Source organism: Ictidomys tridecemlineatus, chromosome 6 (genome assembly GCF_052094955.1).
Source record: "Ictidomys tridecemlineatus isolate mIctTri1 chromosome 6, mIctTri1.hap1, whole genome shotgun sequence".
In the NCBI taxonomy this organism is placed as follows: domain Eukaryota; kingdom Metazoa; phylum Chordata; class Mammalia; order Rodentia; family Sciuridae; genus Ictidomys; species Ictidomys tridecemlineatus.
In genome coordinates, this window is record NC_135482.1 from 47,241,329 (window position 1) to 47,261,771 (window position 20,443).

General features: G+C 38.7%; 1 long non-coding RNA gene across 1 annotated transcript in view; it reads right to left on the minus strand.

The window, feature by feature from the left end:
- Window positions 1-13,374: 13,374 nt before the first annotated feature.
- The window catches only part of LOC120888278 (uncharacterized), a 95,404-nt gene continuing 88,335 nt past the window's right edge, over window positions 13,375-20,443 (minus strand). The window contains exon 3 of the long non-coding RNA XR_013440502.1: window positions 13,375-14,644. This is a non-coding gene — a long non-coding RNA (uncharacterized LOC120888278). The remainder of the gene's footprint in view (window positions 14,645-20,443) is intronic.

The window sequence follows — 20,443 nt, forward strand, 5'->3', positions numbered from 1 at the left end:
AGTATACAGAATGGGAGACTCAACTTAATTGACTTCACAGTTTCATTGTAAGGATTGGGTCAGAACCACAAAAAACATACAGAGCAAGGGTTGTCTGAAGCAAAGGCAGCTTTAGGACAGACAGATTTTTAAACTTTACTTAATTTGTACTTAACATTGTGAACTTGACATTTCTTTCTCACTCTTATTAATTATTTGCATATATGTATGTGTGGGGGACTTTAGACACAAATATTCAAATACATTTTTGACTATTCAATGACATAAATTGTGTCCTATGTTATTTTCTGGTATGTGTTTACCACATTGCTTCTCTGTCCAGAGTAAACATTTTGTGTGTGTGTGTGTGTGTGTGTGTGTGTGTGTGTGTGTGTAATTTATATATAAAACTATATATACAATTTCAGCAAGGCATTTAGTTTTTAAATAAATGAATCCACAGAATAATAAAACTGCAGCAATTTACTATCTTTTGCATTTTTGTGAGTAAATAAGATGATACATGTAAATGTTTTTGCCATTATTATTATTTATACCATAAGTATGCTAATGTGCATCCAAGTTATTTCAAATTTAAGATTATAGGGAGTTTCTATCACCAATCATAATTCAGGAGCACCCATTAAAGTTCCCTGAGAACTCTCTGGCCACCAAGCCCTGTTGAAACTCTCCACAACATGGAATGGGTCTGATACTTGCACGTGACTTCTCCATATCAGTTGGGAACCCTAAACCAGTCTAGATCCACATTTAGCTCATCACTAGACTTCTTGATCTGTTTTTTCCCTTCATTCACTGCTTTGTTCTTCTTATGGGCACGTCTGGTCTTCCCATTTTGATTCCAAGCTCCTCTGAATACAAAGAACATGAAATATTATCTTGGTATCTCTCTTTTCTAGTTATTTATTGCTGTGTAACAACTTGAGCCCCAATTTAGAGGTTTAAAACAGCAGTCATTTCATTCACCATAGTTTCTGTAATTTGGGGAGAGCTTGGTGGAGAAACTCTTAGGGTCTGGCCTGTGGCTGCAGTCAGATGGGGGCTGGAGCTAGGACTGTGGGGGTGAGAACTGGAGCAGCTGAGGACTACTGAAATCTACCAATATTCATGGAGTCCCAGGACTTCTTTTGTACTCTCCCCACAGGGCTAATTTGGGCTGCATCTCAGCAGGGCAGCCTTAGTGCCACAAAACTGATTGATCCAATGGCAGCTAAAAATTGCAAGAGAGAAATAGAGAAACAAGGTATACCCTATCATGGCCTAGCCTCAGAAGCTTCAGTGCACTACTTCTACCCAACTCTGTTGATCACTAGAGTCACAAAAGTGACCCAATTTCAAGAGGGAGGGAATACAGACCATTCTTCTCAGTCGTAATGTTAAATCTGGATTTTAAGAAGAGCATGTGGGATGGGAGTTTATTTTATGGTTGACTGGAAAATGCAATCTGCTATGCCATCAGAATTTTTGACATGATGCTTTGTAAAAGGTACAAAGTTTCATCAAACATTTACCTGCACAGTAAATGTTTGTCAAGTGGCAAAATAAAAGCAATCTGCTTTAAAAGTGTCGATGTTAAAGACCAACACAATGAACTTAAAAATTGTGAAAAGGTAACAGTTAAAAAGGCCTTACTACAGCCTCTGATGCATCTCCTGATACTTGCCTACTCTATGAGTACTCAGGTGATTTCAAAAGAATCAAGAGAGATATCATTAACTCTGATCGGCCTTGTTAACCCCTGTCTCTGTAGGCTGACACTAGGGAGTGTTATTTGCATTATTTATAGGGAAATCTGTGTATCTTTTTCTACTTGATCTGTTTGCGGTAGATGTTGAGAATAAGCTCCTCTCTATCCTTAATCAGCTCCTCAAACATTTTCCAAAGTCCTGCAGACCATGTTAATAGATAGCTCACATGTGTAAATCGTGACGTTCACCAGTTCTGGAAATAAGGAGAACTAAATACTTCTGCTGAGATGAAGTTATTTATTACTGCAGTGCATTCCCACTTTGAGGAAAAGATAGAGAGCAGTGCTGTCTATGCAACTAGATGGAAGAAAGCACTCAAAGAAATCTTTAAACAAAAGCCTCCCACTCAAAACAGAATAGAGTTACAAGATAGAGTCACTAGAGTCATGAGATATAAATTTTTTTTCAATAGAAGAGTCTTAGATCTCCTCAGCAAACCATCTCAGATAAAGAAAAGGAAATTAAGTCATTTGATGTGACTAAATTTGCATTGTAAATTAGTGCTGCTTTGTTTAATGTTGTCTATAAGATCTATTGATAAGCAAAACAATTAAAGGTTAAAAAAAAAAGCCAAAAATCAAAAAAAGAAAATTTTGTGAAAATTGTGTCAAAATTTTTTCCTTGATTTTTTTTTTCAGCTAGTTTTGTTTCAAAGAGATCTCAATGGTATTCTAAACTAATATTTTGAAACTCGTCTATGGAAATAAGCATTAACTAAGAAATGGGCTCTGTGAACTATGCTGAGATAAAAATAAATATTAACAGGTGTTTTTACCATGACACTTCTCAGTGCCTTTAATAAGCTCACATTTACTGTGACTATTTAAAGGAAGCATTTCTCAGTTGTGCCCTGCCAGGGTTTGACTGGTTTGTCCCCCAACACAAGGGTGCTTAACCACTGAATCAGTCTTCAGTGCAGCAATGTAAGAGGTGGTAGAACTTTTAAGAGGTGGGGCCTCGTGAGAGGTGGTAATGTTAGTGGGGGCACTGCTCTCAAGAGGGATTAATATAGTTTGGGTGGGGCCCTAATTAGTACTACAAAAGTGGGCTTTATAAATTACTCTCTGGCTTCCTTTCTTATCTTGCAATCTGTACTTCTTGTATGTGGTCTCATCATGTTGCCATCCATGATGAGGCCCTGATCAGAGGCCAAACACATGTGGCTGCTCCCTTTGGGATTTTTACCCTCCAAAATTATAAGCAAAAGAAACCGATTCTCTTTGTAAAGTGTGCCTTAAGTATTGTGTAACAGTAATGAAAAATGGACTGATAGAAAATTGGTGCCAAGGAGACTGTTGCTATAATAATACCTGAAATTGCAGAAGCAACTATGGAACTATGTTATCGGCAGAGGTTGGAAAAATTTGGAGGACCAGGGCTAGAAGAAACTCAGCATGATGTAAGCAGTGTTTTGGGTGGTTCTGGTCAGGGTGTAGAAGATGAAGAGATGATAAAAATGGAGATCCTATTGGAGATTGAAGAAAAGGCTTTCCCTGTTTTAAGTAGCAAACGATTTGGTTGCATTTAGGTCCAACCAAATTTAAAAATGGTGACCTAGGATATTTGAGAAAGAAATTTCTGAGCAGTGAAAATTCAGCTGTCCCTTGGCCATTATTGACCAATTTCAGTGAGATTTACAGTAAAACTTGGGTGCAAAAGGAAACAGCATACTATTTGTAAAAATCTCAACCTGGCCACGGAAGAGGCAAAAAAGCACATAGAGTGTGGCCAAAGGATTACTCCTTGAGTAGGTTAACATGAATGCTAATCATTAGAATGACTGGAAAAATTCTTTGGCCATCCTTCCCATCATAGACCCAGAGGCCTAGAAAGAGACTTGTTTCAGGGAATAGCCCTTAGGCATTCTCCATGGGTTAGGTGCCCAGAGCTGCCTCTGGAGTCTGTTACTAGCCTTCTGGCAAAGTGGCCACTGCAACTGTGGGACAAGCAAGCCCACGCCCAGCTCATGCCAGTGACAGACCTTGGTGACATTCATGTCGTACTGATTCTGCAGGTGTGCGGAGCTATGGGTCCATGGAAGGGAAGCTTCCACCAAAATTTCAAAGGAAAGTCTGGAAACTCAAATGGAGCTTGACTACAGGGCTGGAGTTGCCACAGATAACCCTTCAGTGGGATGATACCTGGAGGAACTGTGTGAGTAGATCTGTACCTGAGCCACCAGAAAGGTAGAGGAACCAACAGCATGCAACACCAGCCTTAGAAAGCTATAGATATCAGCTGGGTGTTGTGGTGCATGCCTGAAATACCAGAGGCTCAGTAGGCTAAGGTAGGAGGACCACAAGTTAGAGACCAGCCTCAGCAACTTAATGTGACCTCATCTCAAAACTAAAAGAGAGCGTGAAATGTAGCTTAGTGGTAAAGCACACCTGTATTCCATCCCCGGTAACAAAACTAAAGGAGAGAGAGAGAGAGAGAGAGAGAGAGAGAGAGAGAGAGAGAGAGAGAGAGGGGGAGAGGGAGAAGGGGATGGGGGAGAATGGGAGGGAAGGAGGAAGAGGGAGAGAAGAAAGAAAGAAAATGAGCTACAGATGTCAGCACGCCATCTAAAACAACAGTCAGTTGGGCTGCCACCATAAAAGCTATGGGCAGGGCTGCCCAAGGTCTTGGGGGCCCAAGTGTGCTACACTGTGTACAGGATGCTGAACTCTGAGCTTTAGGATGTAATATCTGCCTTGTTAAGTCTTAGTCTTGCCTTGGGCTGGTTACTCCTTTCTATTTCCCTATTTCTCTCTCTTTTTTTTTTTTTGGATTGGAAATTTTTATCCTATTCCTGTGCTTCCATTGTATCTTAGATATTGATAACTTGTTTATTTTATTTTATTTATTTATTTTTATTCTGCAGCCTCACAATAGGAAAGAGGTTGCCATTGAAACTTTAGACTTGGACTTCTGAGTGATAGTGTAATGAGGTAAGACCTCAGGACTGTGGAGGGTGGGATGATTGTTTTTGTCTGTGAGAAGGACATGAATCTTGGGGCCCAGGGGAAGAACCATGACTTGTATGTGTTTTTTCCCACAAGGGTTCGTGAGTTGGAATCTTGGTCCCCAGTGGGGCAATGTTAAGAGGTGGTGGAACTTCAAAGAGGTGGAGCCTAGGGGGAGGTGTTTAGGTCATTGGAGGTATCGCCCTCAGAAGGCACTAATGTAGTTCCCTGGAACCCCAATTAGTGCCCATAGAGTGTGTTGTTATAAAAGAACAAGTCTGACCCCTGGAATCACTCTCTGGCCTCCTGTTTCATCATATGATCCTTATCCTATGTACTCCACTGTGAGATCATCCAAGGCCCTCACCATAGCAGAGCGGAGGCTGGAATCACATTCTTGAACCTTCAGAACTGTGAAGTAGATAACTTTCTTTTCTTATACATTTTTGCGGCCACAGATATTTTGTCATTAGTAGAAAACTGAGTTAATACACACCCCTTTGTTCAAAAGCATTTCTCAAGTCTGGTATATTATAGATGTTGCTTCAAGAAACACTGAAATATCCCTCCTCAGAAGGCTATCATCTAGAAATGCTTCCGTTTTTAGGAGTGCCTTTGCCAAAAAGGGAGACCAACAGCTGTGGGAGGGATTGCTAGGATCAAGAGATGCTTGAGCAGCCATTGGTCCACATCTCTTTCAAATAATATTTTGCCTATTTTTTCATTTATGAATATGATAAATGAAATAGTCAACTAAAACTGTAATCTTCCGGGGGTCTGAACAGGATCGGAGCACACCCCCTTAACCTTGAGTAATGGGGGTGTGTGGAACTGGAGTCACACGTAGTGCCAAGCAGGGCTGGGCTAGGAAGTGCAGCTCTGGGATTGGGTGTCACTCAGTGGGACTGGGCTACACCCCCCTGTTTGTTGTAACACAATCCCTTGCCTTACTTGGGTGGGATATTCTTTCGAATGTCTTCCTCTAATAAGTACCAGGGTCTGGGTGTGCTTGCTCTCTTGCCTCTTGCCTCCCTTGCTCCTCTTTCCCTCCAGCATGGGAGCTGACACCTGAGGTCTCAGAGCCACCCCTGACCCTCCAAAAAGGTATTTTGTGTTTGTGTGGTCTTTTGGTTGCCAGCCCAATTCACACGAAGTGACCCTGAGTCTGTCACCCCTGCAGGACATGGGCGATAGTAATCCTGCATTAGATGAGGGTTATTTGTGAAAATACACATATTCTAGAGCTTAGTGTTGTAATAACTGGAGAATTTTTTCATAAACCATTTAGAGGAGTTTCAACCACGGAGTTTAAATTCCTCTTGTGTTTCTGAATTGCAACAGTTAGTAACTTCACTCAAGCAAAATGGAGAATTACCAGACTCTTAGCCAAACAAGATTTACATTCAAAATAACTACAGAGATCTGCATGTAGAAACTTAGCATTTTGCCGTAAAGCAAATTTGAGCCGCCAAAGCTGTGAGACTGCAGCATGAGCAGATTACACAACTAGAGGATAAGCTTGGTGAACCCTCAGGTATCTGCAAATCAATATAGCCCTTTAATTGTTATTAATTTTACATATGACTTATATGTATTTTGTAGGAATAAATAAATCAGCTATGGTTGTATTCAACAGTAAGTAGCAAAGATCTTGACAATCATGGATTAGTTAAGTACAATTGTCATATTTGCTCATATAACAGAGACTGGAGGTAGCAACTTGGCGCCAATGTAGTGTTTTAAGGATTCCTTGAGGAATTTAGTTTCTTTCCTTGTCACAACATATCTCTGCCTCTACTTCGGGTTAAGTAGTTTCCTTTGGTCACAAGATGGCTGCTGGACCCATGGACATTATAACCAGGCAAGCCAATAGAGAAAGAACAAAGGCACATGCCATTTAAATTTATTTCTTTTTTCAGTTCAGAAAATCTGTATTTTTCTTTTCCTTAAATAATTTTTTTTTAGTTGTAGGTGGACACACAATATCTTTATTTCATTTTTATGTGGTGCTGAGGATCGAACCCATGGCCTCACATGTGCTAGGTGAGCACTCTATCACTGAGCCACAATCCTAATCCTAAAATCTGTATTTTTCTTAAAAGCCCTATTTTAGATTTCATTTTTCATCTTACCGATCAGTTATATAACCACTTCTGTCTATAAGATAACCTAAAACATCAGGTATCTTATTTTTTAAAGCTGGGGACATTGCTGTGACCAATAATAAAAATAATAATAGGTGTGTGGTAGAATCTCTTTCTGGTTTGATGGAAGGCTGTGATTGCTCAGACCTTCCTTCAACATTCACAGTAACTCTCATGTGATCACTGTTCCCATGAGATAGCGGAGAGCATCTCCAAGTGCACACCTCATGTGTTCCCAGCACGATGCTCTCACTTGCACCTATACTTTCTGTTGTGGTGGATCAGACCCCTTCTAACAATGTGTATTTTGTAAAGCTTGGGGCCAGGACTTACAGGGATGCTCTTTTCAGCATGTTTCCCTGGTAATTCTAAAAGTAGATTCTCAGGAAGTCTTTCTGTGTGTTTCCACGAACCCAAATAATTAGCTTGCAATCATTTAAAACCTGCCTTGCTTGTCAGTGCTGTGCTAGAGACTATATTGAGGTTAAAAAGGAAATGGAATAACAGCCAGCACTTCCTCCCTCCTCCCACCCTTCTGTCGCCACCCCACAACTCCTGATGCTTCTGTGCTCTCAATTCTGGCTCTGCAGCTGTTTCTCCAGGGACAAGAACATTAAGGAAAATGCCAGAGGTGTATGGTGGGGAAGGATAAGGAGGGGGTGGGCAAAAGTTACTGTTTCCTTCTTTAATCATCACTGAACATCTCAAAAGATACTGCCATTTTTTCTCTATCTTGAAATCCTAGCACGATGTCATCAATGTTTAGTGTGATTGACATTTCTCTTTGATGTGCTTTTAAGAAGAAGAAAGCGTAAGTTATCTTTCATTTTTAAGTGTCTTTCCTGCTTTTAACACTTCCTTTATCCACTCTTTAGGAAAAGGGAGGGAGACAAGTGCATGGGAAATCATGGAAGGGAATAATGTGAATTCTAGAAAGAGCTCAACACTAACTTACTAGAGGAAGGTACTTGGGAAAATTACACATAAACTCTCTAGTTTCTTGTACTAGTCACCTACGTATTCATTACCCTAAAACTTAGTGGCTTAAATAGCAAACATAAATGACCTGAGGGTTTCTGTGAGTCAAGAATCAAGGTGAGACTCAGGTAGGTATCTCTGGCTCAAGGCCTTTCTGGAAGATATGTTCAAGATATTGGCCTGGACTGTGGTCTCACCTGAAGGCTTGCCTGGGGGAATATCTGCTTCCAAGCTCTCTCCCGTGGTTGATCTCAGGATTCAGTTTCTTGGGACATGTTGGTATAAGGGTCTCAGTGATTTTCTGACTTTCCTCCTTCATTCTCCTTTTTGGGCACCAACATGGGAGCTTGTTGTCACCCAGAACAAAGGTTCAGAGAGATACAGAGTGACAGTGAGAAAAATCAGCCACTGCCGAAGTCCGGCTGCAGCAAAATAACTGGGGGGTGATGAACAACTTGTATAGATTGATACAGCAGGGGTAGGAGCCATTTATTGTAGGACAACAGAGGTATTTATACATTCCACGCAGCTTATCTTAATTAACATAAACTAGATACAGCAATCAATCAATAAGAAATCTCCACACTTAATGGCTCGCTGGTGCCACCTCACAAACCAAAACTAGATACAGCAGTCAACCAATAAGAAATCTCCACACTTAATGGCTTGCTGGCGCCACTTTACAAACCACTCCCCCTGGCAATATACCAGGCGCCATCCTGACTTGTTTACAGACTCTAACAAGCCCAGTCTTTCTGTAAACTGATCTTGGAAGTGGCATCCCAGTATCTTTATCCTGTTCTCTCTGACAGAAGGCAGTCAGTAGGTCTAGCTTATATCCAAGGGGAAGGGATTTCACACAAGCATGAACTCCAGGAGGCAGGAATCTTGGGGAGACATCTTAGGAGTGGCTCCCTTCGACCTCAGTCCCCTTTGATCCTACCAGCTCTGGAAACTAGTAATTCATGGTTTCAAGAATACGCTTCAAGTCAGCCCTGGACTATGAGTTTATGAAGCCAGGAACTGTTTCTTTACCCAAAAATCCTCAGCACCAGCACAGGACCTGGCCCACAGTAGGTGCTTATGGATTTCATTCATTCAACAAACACTTATTAATCACCTAATATGTGTCATGTCATGAACTGGGTGATAGAGACATGCCGTCTGCGACCCGCGTAGACAGCTAAACTAGAGGTTGCTTGAGTGAAAGTCCTACGGCATCAGAATAAAAAACAAGACACACAGTTCACCTTTAAATCAAGCTCCTGGAAGGCTCCTTTGCCCTTGGCCTCAAGCTCCCCAAATGGGAGAGTGAAGAATCTCATGAGAGGCTAGCGAGAGATCAAGCACATTTCGGAGTGAACTTTTATAGGGGGGACTCTAGATTTTTTAGAAATTTACATCCACTGAAGGTCAAGGGGGGCAGGGTTACAAGGACAGATGAGATAACTCAATCCCTGGGGATGTGAGAAGGCACACCCATGCACGAAGACACATTTGCGTTTTCTCAACCCTAAAGATTGGGGCTACTGTCTTTGGTTACCTAAGCAACCAGATCACAGGGTGACCGACTGTGCCACACTGATCAAAAGGGGAGGCAAACGCTGGTCACATGCTATGTCGGCCCCCCACAGGGACATACTGTAATCAAGATAGATGTTAAGTTTCATTCTGGCAAGGAAAGACATTCAACAAATGAGCAAACCGATAGATGAATAAGATAGTATCACACAGAGAGAAGAAATCAATGTATCAAACTGGGAAAAAGTACTTATCACCTATATTATACACATTGTTTTAACAATCTTCCTTGAGGAGTTATAACAAATCAGATAAATATGCCAACATATTTGTTTTCAGTAAAAATTTGAGAGGAACAAAATAGGTTCAGTGTCACAAGTTGTCTAAGATCTGGAGATTAAAACACAATTAAAGCACAACTTAATTATTCTTTTAAAATTGCTGTTGTCATTTTTTAGTAATAATAGCCAGAGTTATCTGGGGAAACTGAGCTTTCTCACAGAAACAGAAGGAAGCAAATGTTGCTTTTGCTTTTCTGGAGGACCCTGTGACAAGATGTGTCCACATCCTAGAATGAGGGCATAGCTTTCTTGTATCCATATGACCACAGCATAAGAGTGTAGTGGTGAAATGAGCCTTCCTGGGAAGATGGAGGTGCAGGATGGGTCAGCCAAGTTCTCCAAGAGGTGAGGACTTCTGAGCTGAGCAGGAATTAATATGGCCCTACAGGGTCTGGGATGTGAAGTGCTGAAGGCAAAAATGAAAAGGTAGTGTCTTTCTGGATAAAGAAGCATCATGCACTAAGGCATAGAGTCTGGGGATGTGAGAAAGTGTGAGAAAGTCAGTGAGAGGGAGGATCTGGACAATGCCCCATATTCTTTTTGTCAGCTGGTTGGTGACAAAGTCATTGCCAAGAGACGAAAACAGGGAACACTCCTGCCTTGCTCATGTAGGAAAATCAGGGGGCTCCAAGACCTTTTGTGGCCACCGAATGAAGTAAATAACCTGGAGATCCATCTCTCCTACCCACTCCTCTTCAGTGCATTTCTTTAATCAGAGCCTCAGATATTGGAAGAGATCCTGGTGTCTATCCTCCATCTTCTGAATTATATTGAAAAATCAATGCCAAAATAGGACCATGAAAACAGCCATGTTTTTTTGCATGTTAACACTTAACAAATTAGTACTTTTATTGTATGCACACATGTATATGCATATTTTGATGACTGTGTACAACATGTTTGAGGTCACGAGAGTCAGATCCTAGCAAAGGGCTTACCTGCCCGCCTCCTCCAGAGCCTGACAACCCATGTCACCTCCAGGCCAGCTTCTGCTCTCAAGGGCAAGTGTCCTTCATTTCCCTATTAGGAAAGAGTGTTTCCCTGGTGGCATTAAGAGCTACAGGTTGCCTCTTTTTTCCTTCCTCCTTCTCCCATGCATGTGCTGAGAGATTCAAGTGTCATCAGGCAGGCAAAGAAGTATGTCTGATGTCATCTTTTAAAGAAATGAAATGAATTTAGCTGCTTACTGGCTAGAGTCTGTTAATTTTTTCTTTGATCTTGACCTGATAGCAGTTTTGTAATGTTTTATAGGACAATTTGGACTCCTTGGAGATTTTTGTAGATTTCATATATATATGAAATAAATATATATATATATATATATATATATATATATATATATATATATATATATATAAATTCCAGAAATTGAATTAAGGAGTGCTTAACCACTGAACCATATCCCCATTTCTTTTTATTTTTCATTTTGTGAGAGGGCCTTCCTAAGCTGCTGAGGCTGACCTCAAACTTGCCATCCTCCTACCTCAGTCTCCTGAGCCACTGGGATTACAAGTGTGCACCACTACACCCAGCTGAGAAAGTATATCTGTTTATTGTCTTTTTTTAAAAAAATTGGTAAATCTGACTAAACATGGAATTATCTTTGTTCTAGAATAAACTCATTTATTTTAGAACTTAAACTTCATTTATTTTAGTGCTATGTTCTGAATGTGTTCTCCAAAATTTCTATGCTGAAACTTAATCGCCAATGTCATGATATTAAGAGGTGAAGAGATGCTTAAGCCCCTTACTGGAATTAGGGTCCTCATAAAAGAGCTTGAGAAGGTGGGTTTACTTCCTTGTTCTTACACCTTGTGAGAACACAATGATCCTCCCCTCTGGAAAATGCAGTAACAAAGTGCTATCTTGGAAGCAGAAGAGCAGCCCTCACCAGCTGTGCAGCCTGTTGTCACCATGACTGTGAACTTCTCAGCCTCCAGAACCGTGAGAAATAAATCCCCATTGTTCATAATTTACTAAGTCTGTAGAATTCTTTATGGCTGCACAAGTGGACGAAGACAAATAGAAATAGGAGTTCTCAGGCTTTCTACTTATTCTTGTGTCAGTATTGGTAAGTTGTATTTTTCTACAAATATGTACATTTCATCTAAATTTTCAACTTTTTGGCATAATATTATTTACAATATTCTTATTAGCTTTTAAACAAATGCATGTTCTATAGCAATCATTGATTTTTGCTTCTTAGTATCAACTACTTATCCTTTTTTCTCTTTTTTTCTTGATCAGTCTCACCAATGAACTTCTTATTTTACTGTCATTTCTAGTATATATTTATTTTCTACTTATTTTACTTACCCTTATCGTACTTTCTTTATTTTATTCTGTTATTACTTGAGAAGGATGGTTAACTCATTTCTTGTAGGGCTTTTTTATTTTCCTATAATGTCATTTTAGGCTATGTGGTTTTTATTAATTACTGCTTTAACTGCATTCCACAAATTTTAGTGCATAATATTCTATTATTTGGATCAAAATATTTTCTAATTTTTATCATGATTTACTTTTTACTTATAGGCTGTTTATAACTGCATTTCTTAATTTCCAAACATAAAAGAAATTTATATTTTTTTATTGATTCTTCAGCACAACTTTACTAACTCTACTCATTTCAATCTTGTAATATGAAGTATGAAATCAATTTTGTCAATCATCTATGTGTTCAGCAGTTGTTTAAATATGTCCAATAGGTTAAGTTTGTTAATAATGTCTTCAAATCTACACTTAACAAATTTTAATTTGTTTATTTTACACACACACACACACACACACACACACACACGTGTGTGTGTGTGTATGTATGAAATAAAAAGGTATATTTCAAATCTCTCACTATGATTGGGAATTTGTTGACTTTTCTGATACTTGTGTTAATTTTTGAAATGGCATTAATTATATACAAATAAGAAAATTCTCATATATTTTAGGTGAATTGAACTTTTAATTACTGTAAAGTGAGTCCCCTTTTCTTTAGTAATCTTATATAATGGTCCAACAGCTCTCTTTAATTAATGCTTTTATGATAGAACTTTTACCTTGTTACTTTCAGTTTTTTCACATGTCCATGTTTTAGATATGTCTTTGGCAGTAACCTATATTTAAGCATTATGCTATTTTAAATCTATTCTGATTTTTTTCTTTTGACTAGAACATTTAGTCTGTTTACATTTAATGCAATTAATAATAATTTGGTTTCAGTTATGCAATCTCTAAATTTGCCAACTATTCTGTATTACTTTTCCTCCTCTTTCTTGCCTATTTCTGGATTTTCAATTTTTTGTGATTATATTTTTCCCCCTAAATTTGACAGTTTTATACTTTTTGTCTTAAATAATTATTGTAGAAACTACAGCATCCTTCTGTGACCTGCCAAAGTCAAATGTCAAATTTCATGCTTACTTACTCTCCTCTTAGATAATACCAAGCTGTTAGAACTCTGTTTTTAACCTAATTCACTCTCTCACTTATATGCAATATATAGTATTCTCTCTGTATGTACTATCTTGCAATTTCCACAAGGCATTATTATTAGTGTTTTACATGTTCAACTTTCATTTAGATTGATCTACATATTTATCACTTTCATTGCCCTTCATTCCTTACACCTCTCTAAATTTGCATCAGGAATTAATTTTCCTTCTGTCCAAATCTTTTTTCGTATAGATTATTTTGTGGCATAGTCTTTCAGTATCTGATTGTCTGAAAATATCTTTATTTAGTTTCATCTTCTTTCTTGAAGAATATTTTCAAGGGATAAAAGTTCCAAGTTGGTAGTTACACCAATACGTCACTTAACAACCAGGACATATTGTGAGAAATGCTTCATAATGGGATTTTTCTCATTATACAAACACCAGAGAGTACTTACCAAACTAAGATGGCTGTGACATCACCAGGCAATATGATCTTATGGGGCAGTATCAAATACGCAGTCCCTTGTTGACGGAAGTGTTGCTATGCCACACGTGACTCCATTTCCTTTTCAGTACACTAAAGTTATTTTGCTAGCTTCCAACTTCCATGGTTCTTATTGAGAAGTCAGCTGTTAGTCTAGCTGTTGTTCCTCCAAAGAAAATCTGTCTCTCTTTTTTTCTGGTTGCTTTTCAGCTTTATTTTTCCACAATTCACTATGTGAATTTGGGCTTCTTTTTTTTCTTTTTCTTTTTAAAATACTACTTGAGATGTTCGACTTCTTAGAGTGAATTGATGTCTTTCATCAGTTCTGGGTTACTTTGAATCATTATCTCTAAATTGCCCCTGCCAAGTTTCTAGCTTCTCTCTTCCAGTTAAAAATATATTAAATCTGTTCACATATCCTAGGTCTCTTACTTTCTTTCTACATTTTTCCATCTTTTGTGGCTTCATGCTTCTTTCTGACTAAATTCTTCTAACTTATTTTTTTTCTCTTCAGCTGTGTTTAATTTGCTTCTAAACCTGTCCACTTAGTTTTTAATTTTTATTTTTGTCTAAAAATATTTTATTTTTAGTTCTAGAATTCTATTTTTTTTTTTACTTATTGCAGGTTATAGCTTCTGTTCCTTAAAACTTTATGCCCTTCCTTTTTCTTCTTGAATGTATTGATCGTTTTTTTTTTTTTTCATATTCTGTGTTTGATCATTCTAATACCAGGGTCCCTCAGGGTTTCATTTTCTGGTCTTTTTGATGGACTCTTGCTTATGGTTTCTTTACTGCAACGTTCTTTTACTTCTTGTATATTTGGAAACTTATTTGTAGAAACAATTTGAGGCATAAAGTAAAGTTACCTTCTTCCAGAGAGGATTTATACTTTTTTTCAGCCAGGTTCAGAGAGAGCTGGCTGTGCACTGCAACTTTAATTTAGTTACAAAGTTTGAAGTTCCCATGTTGTTCTGTGATGCAAAGCTGGGATTCAGTCATTGTGAGGACACGCAGATTCTTTTCAGCTTATGGTGGGCTACGCCTTGATAAACCTGTCATCAGTAAAATATTGCAATTGGTAAATGCAATTAAGATACCTAACCTTCTGAATATCATAGCTTAGCAACACAGTATACTGTAAAGCATCAGTTGTTTATCCTGTGAGAGAAAAAAATCATATTTATTATTGAGCCAGTTATTATGACAGAAATTTCAATTTCCCTACTTCCATGTTACCTAAATTATAAGCTCTGTAATTTCTACCTCTTATAGTCTTCTCTTCCTCTCTATAAAATGCTCATCCTTGTGAATAAAAAGGTATCAAGCAGTTATGTTTTTTTATCCTATAACTTCTGCAGCAGGAGTGCCAGATTATGATTGCTTTATATGTAGTTTGTAACCCCTTGGGAGAGGATAATATAATACGTCATTGTAATTGCTCTGTCTGTTTCCATAATTCACCCACTTCTGTCAATATTTGCTAAGCATTTACTACACAACCAGACATTTTTCTAGGCACTGAGGATATGGGGTGAATAGGGCAAATATGCTTACTGTGCTCATGAGGTTTATGGACTCAGATAAAATAACAGTCCTTCCAGAATATATTTCCAGACTAATTCACTAAAAGTACATAGCTGAAAGATTGACAGAACAGTCACCCTAATCAGAGTTCTTAAAGCTAAGCCATGGAAACCAATTCTTTCTGACTTAAGGAGAAAGTGAATTTTTTGAAATGGCATCAGTTAGCTCGTAGAATCACCAGGAAAGCTGGAGAACCAGACTCAAAATTGGCAGGAACAGGGTCAGCCAGGCAACAGATAGGACCATATTTCATGCCATAAATCAGGTTCAGAGAGGACCTGTTGCCCCCACCACCCTACCCTGTTTATCACAGCTAACAGTTCCCCTGCCAGAGATGACTCTGGAAGCCTCATGCATGGCTGCCCCACAGAATTCATGAGCTGTCACAGTGGCCACTCCAGCTAGGACCCATTGTCCTATCCTGCCCCTTTGTGACTGTAACTCCTGACTCAGATTCAGAGTATGAGTGACTGGTTGGCTAAACCTAGGGTCACATGATTATTCTAGTCACATGGGAGGCTGGAAAAGGAAGGATCTGGTATTTTGTGGAAGGTTCCATAGTAACACACTGGCTCTACATCCCTATTAAACCTAAAGCATAAGGAATTTCCCAAAATAGTAAGATAGTGAAGTTAATGGACAGCCAGTTTCACTATCATTTATTGCACATGAGTTCTTACCATGCACTACGCTTAGAAATCTTTTTTTTTTTTTTTTTTTTTAGCTGCAGATGGACATAGCATCTTCATTTATTCCTTATTTTTTTCCATGGCGAACCCAGTACCTCACAGGTGTGAGGCCCAGCCCCAGCCCCTAGAAGACTTAATACATATCACTTCTCAGAATCTTTCTTTTTCTTTGGCTTTTTTTTTTTTATTATACCAGAAATTGATCCCAGGGGCACTTAACCAATGAGGCACATCCCCACATCCCCAAATCTTTTTATTTTTTCATTTTGAGTCAGGGTCCTTCTAAGTTGCTTAGGGCTTCCCTAAGTTGCTGAGACTGGCTTTGAACTTGAGATTCTTCTGCCTTAGTCTCCTGAACTTCTAGGATTACAGGCATGCACCAGAGACACACCCAGAGACATAATATTTCTTAGAGAAATTAAATAACGTTACCAGAGTCCCATAGGCCTATTCCAGAGCTGGGTTTTTAAACCAGATCACCACGACCACAGAGCTCATGCCTAACTACCTTGTAACACTGCCTTCTCCTCACATGCCTATTTTTTATTCTTAGGTTTAGGCTTAGGATCCTTTCCTGACTACAACTGAGACATTGGGGTCATCATTAGAATAAAACTTTCATTGCATATGGTATTTAAAATGATCATTAAAATTCAGGAAATCTTCCAAACAATTCATCAACATAATTCACTAATGTGCTAACTGTTGATTAATGCAGGCTGGTTGCTGTACATTACTGGCATCATAAATACTGTGTGTATTACTCATTAACAATCTTTTAAGATGCCATCTTCTTGGCTCGCTTAATGCCTATTATAAATGAATTTCCAAAAATGGCATTTTAACCCACAATGTCTTTCCTTCATTCTCATCAGAAGAAAGTAGAAAAAGAAAAGAAAAACCAAGGTGTAGCTCAAGATAAAATATGTATATGCAAAAGCCCAAATGCAGTGCATTAAAGTATACTCCAGGTCTTTACCTAGCTAACCCTTTTTATGTGTGTGAGACAGTCATAAAAAACATTTCATCAGAATAAGGATCAAGAAAAGGACTATCTTCCATCTAGATCGCAACTATAAATAAATCATCTCAAGTTTTGAGGATAGTGAAGGTGTCTTTGTCAGACTTGGAACTTGGACAATCAAAATGGAAAAATAAAGCCAGTTTGGAAAGCTGTATCAAAAAAGAACGATACTGCAGAAACAAAGGTAGCAAGAAGAGAGATCTCTGAGGGACAGGACACACTGGCAGCCACATGCTGAGCATACGACTTGTGTCCAAGCACCGAAAGAACTTAATGGTTGCTTTTCAGTTATGTGGTTCTGATACACAAAGGACTATGTGTCCAGTAACTCAGATGGACACAGGGAAAATATGAAGTGGAAAACAAAATGAAGAGGAAGAATGTGAAGTGGCAAAGGAAACTGATAGATTTGTGAAAAGAGAAACTAGCAAAACAAAGTTCTCTTCTATATGTCCACACATTGAAACGTTTTGAGGAATCACAATCCTAGACAGTGTTACCATTGGTACAGTACATGATTTTATTGTATTGATACTTTAATTCACTTCATTATACAATATGTAATATGAAAATACAAACAAAAATGAATTTACTTTGCTACAAGAACTTTGGTTTAGGTGTTTCTCAGTTTTGGGAACGTGGTTTCTCTCTATGCTACCATAAGGATATTTGGGTTTCTAATTTTCCTGAGTAGGTAATTTGATTTCTTTGTCTTAGCTTTTAAATAGCTTTAGGTTTGGTTCCAGAGCACTGAAGGATGGCCAAATGGAGCCACTGCCACATAACCCTGGCAGAAATGAATGTCTTTGACAACAGAATTCACTATCTTTGCCCAAAGAAAACCTCTTAAATGCATATTGTGCAAGAACACTTCTGGGCTCTGCTTCAAATTAAATTGGCCTAGATATTCATGGGGATGCACTAACAAGTGTTTAAGGCTAGATAATAAATCAGAAGCTTATATCACTAGAGCAGCTATTCCACACACTGAAGATAGTCCTCCTATCCCATCCCAGAGAGACTTTTTTTTCCAAACATATGGTGTTTACTTTTGAATTAGGTCACCTATTGAAACTGGAAGTCAATAACATGAAAACTGACCTTTTTTTTTTTTAGCACTAACTCTCCAATATCACAACCTATATGACATAATAAAGCAAGACCATCCTGCAACCACGCATGAAGTTTCTTCCCACATAGATTGATATTCTTAGCTTCCATAGCACAGAAAACATTTAGGTTTTTTCTTATCACATTACACCGGATGTACCCCAAATGTCTTCAGACTCCATCAAACAGGGAATACAAACGAAGTTATTATAATGCTCACAAAATGAATTTTATGTTCTTGTCCCCAACTGCTTTTACATACAAATTAAATCCACCCTCCACTGTTCTTCCTCCTGTCTGCCAACATGCATCCTTTGAGTTCCCAAGTATTTCGTGTGTTCTGTGAACAAGTTGGTTCTTCTGGTGTGATTTTTTTTCCTTCCTTTTCATTTTCAGATCCCTCTTGTCCTGTTTCCAGTGTCAATTAAGAACACTCTGCTGGCAGGATTAATGGTACCCATAATGCCCAATAACACTCAGGACAAGGGAATGATTTCTTGCAGCTCCCAAAGTCAACAATCCAAATTTTCCAGGGTTGGTTTTATTCCCCCCGCCCCATGCACCCATTGGGCATTTACTGAGTGCTCACTATTTTTCAGACACTGTATGAACACTGTGGCACCTTCTTCATCATTGGGCTCTATTTTGCTACTTGGGTCCCTAAGTGGTATTGCTTGGGCTGAATATTTTGGTTAGGTCTTTATGAAACTAGTTTCTAAAATGTCGACTTATAACTCACTGGGCAAAGAGTCTAAACCAGTGGCCACAGTAGAGGAGAAAAGCATTCCAGCCCCTTCAAAGGCCACATTCACTTTTTCTCCATCAAGAGGTCTTCCAGGGAGACCAAGAAGATGGAAAAAAAATCCTTATTCTCTTCCTAGAAAATGCAAATCAGTTCATATTCATTCATACAAACTGAGGGTCAGAAAGGGTATCATCCCTCCAGTTTTAGAAACAGCCAAACTCTCAATGCTAGTTTTCATTTAGCTGTGACATTCTACCATGACATTCTACTGGTATTCTGATAAAAAAAAAAAAAAGCTGAATATATTTTTTAGCTTTCCTAATAGATTATCAATAACTTCATGAGTTGACAACCTTATGCCATTGCTTTTTCTGGGCTGAATGTAAAATGGCATCTTCCATATCATTAATTGTTCTTGTGATGACTTTTCATGTGTAACTCTAGTAACTCTCAAAGGAAAAGGCACAATGTCCTCAGAGTCACCATCACAGGAAGCACAAGTCAGCCTGCACAACTTGAGAAATGTTTTTGTTTTCACTGTTAATAAATTATTAAGAGTTTGGTATCATGCATTCGCTACCCATCAATTTCCCATAGCTCTTGTCTGGCTATCATTCTTTCCCATCAAATTTCTACACTCATAGCAAGCAGAAAAATCAAACAAACACACAAGGAAACAAATCCTCTCCCACTTTTTAAAAGTATTTCTCTTCCATTAGCCCTGAGTGCCACATTCCCACCTTGATGCAATGTTCTCTGTCCATCTTCCTGCCAGTTCCTCCAGTTTCTCACTCTAAAAAGCCACATTCGAAGAATAGTTTCACCTCTCATTTTGGTCACTTGTTGAATGAGAGTTATCAACATAGGCCAAGAAAAGGATATTTTAGGAGCTGACCTAAGTCTATGACAATGATACAGGGAAAAATTTTTGCTTGGTAAACATACTTACTGTTTATTATTTTTAAAAGTTAAAAGCAAAATTGGTGTTTAAAATCTATTTTTTGATAATGTTAGAAGTTGTCTCTAAAGAAGACAACTTCTAACAGAGAATATGAATAGTTATAGAGGATATTTTTCTGCTGTATTTCAACAAGCTATTTTTGTGATCCTTTTGCCCTTTTAAGATATTGCTAATTCAATCAGCAAGAATTACCCAAGGGAACCATATAACAAACTTTAAGTGCATCCAACTAGTTTTTTGGGAAGCAAACTAAAATGAAGAACAACCTATCTGGATGCTTTCCTGCATACTTGTCCACTGTAACCTTTTGTTCAGTCACCCATTTCTGTGTAGCAAACTATTGCAAGATTTAGTGGCTTCAAACAACAACCATTTTATTTATCCATCATGATTCTGTGAGTTGACTGGCTTCAGCTGGGCAGCTCTTCTGATCCACATGATGTGTTTGGAGCTACAGTCTTCCTAGGACTCAATCAGTCTGCCATGTCCAGGGGGTTCAGGCACAGTTCTAGGCCTTGGCTGGGGAAGGTGAGGAGGCTGAAGCTTCTGTCTGTCTTCTGCCCATCCGAGTGGGATGCTCAGAAAGCTGGACCGGCTTCTCAGTCTCTCATCAGGGTCTTTCCTACACCAATGTGACTTCTAACAGATCTTTCACAGTGGCTCAGGGATACCCAAAGCACAAATGCAGAAGCTGCCAGACCTTCTTAGGACCTGGGTGTGGACCTTCCACATTCTCCT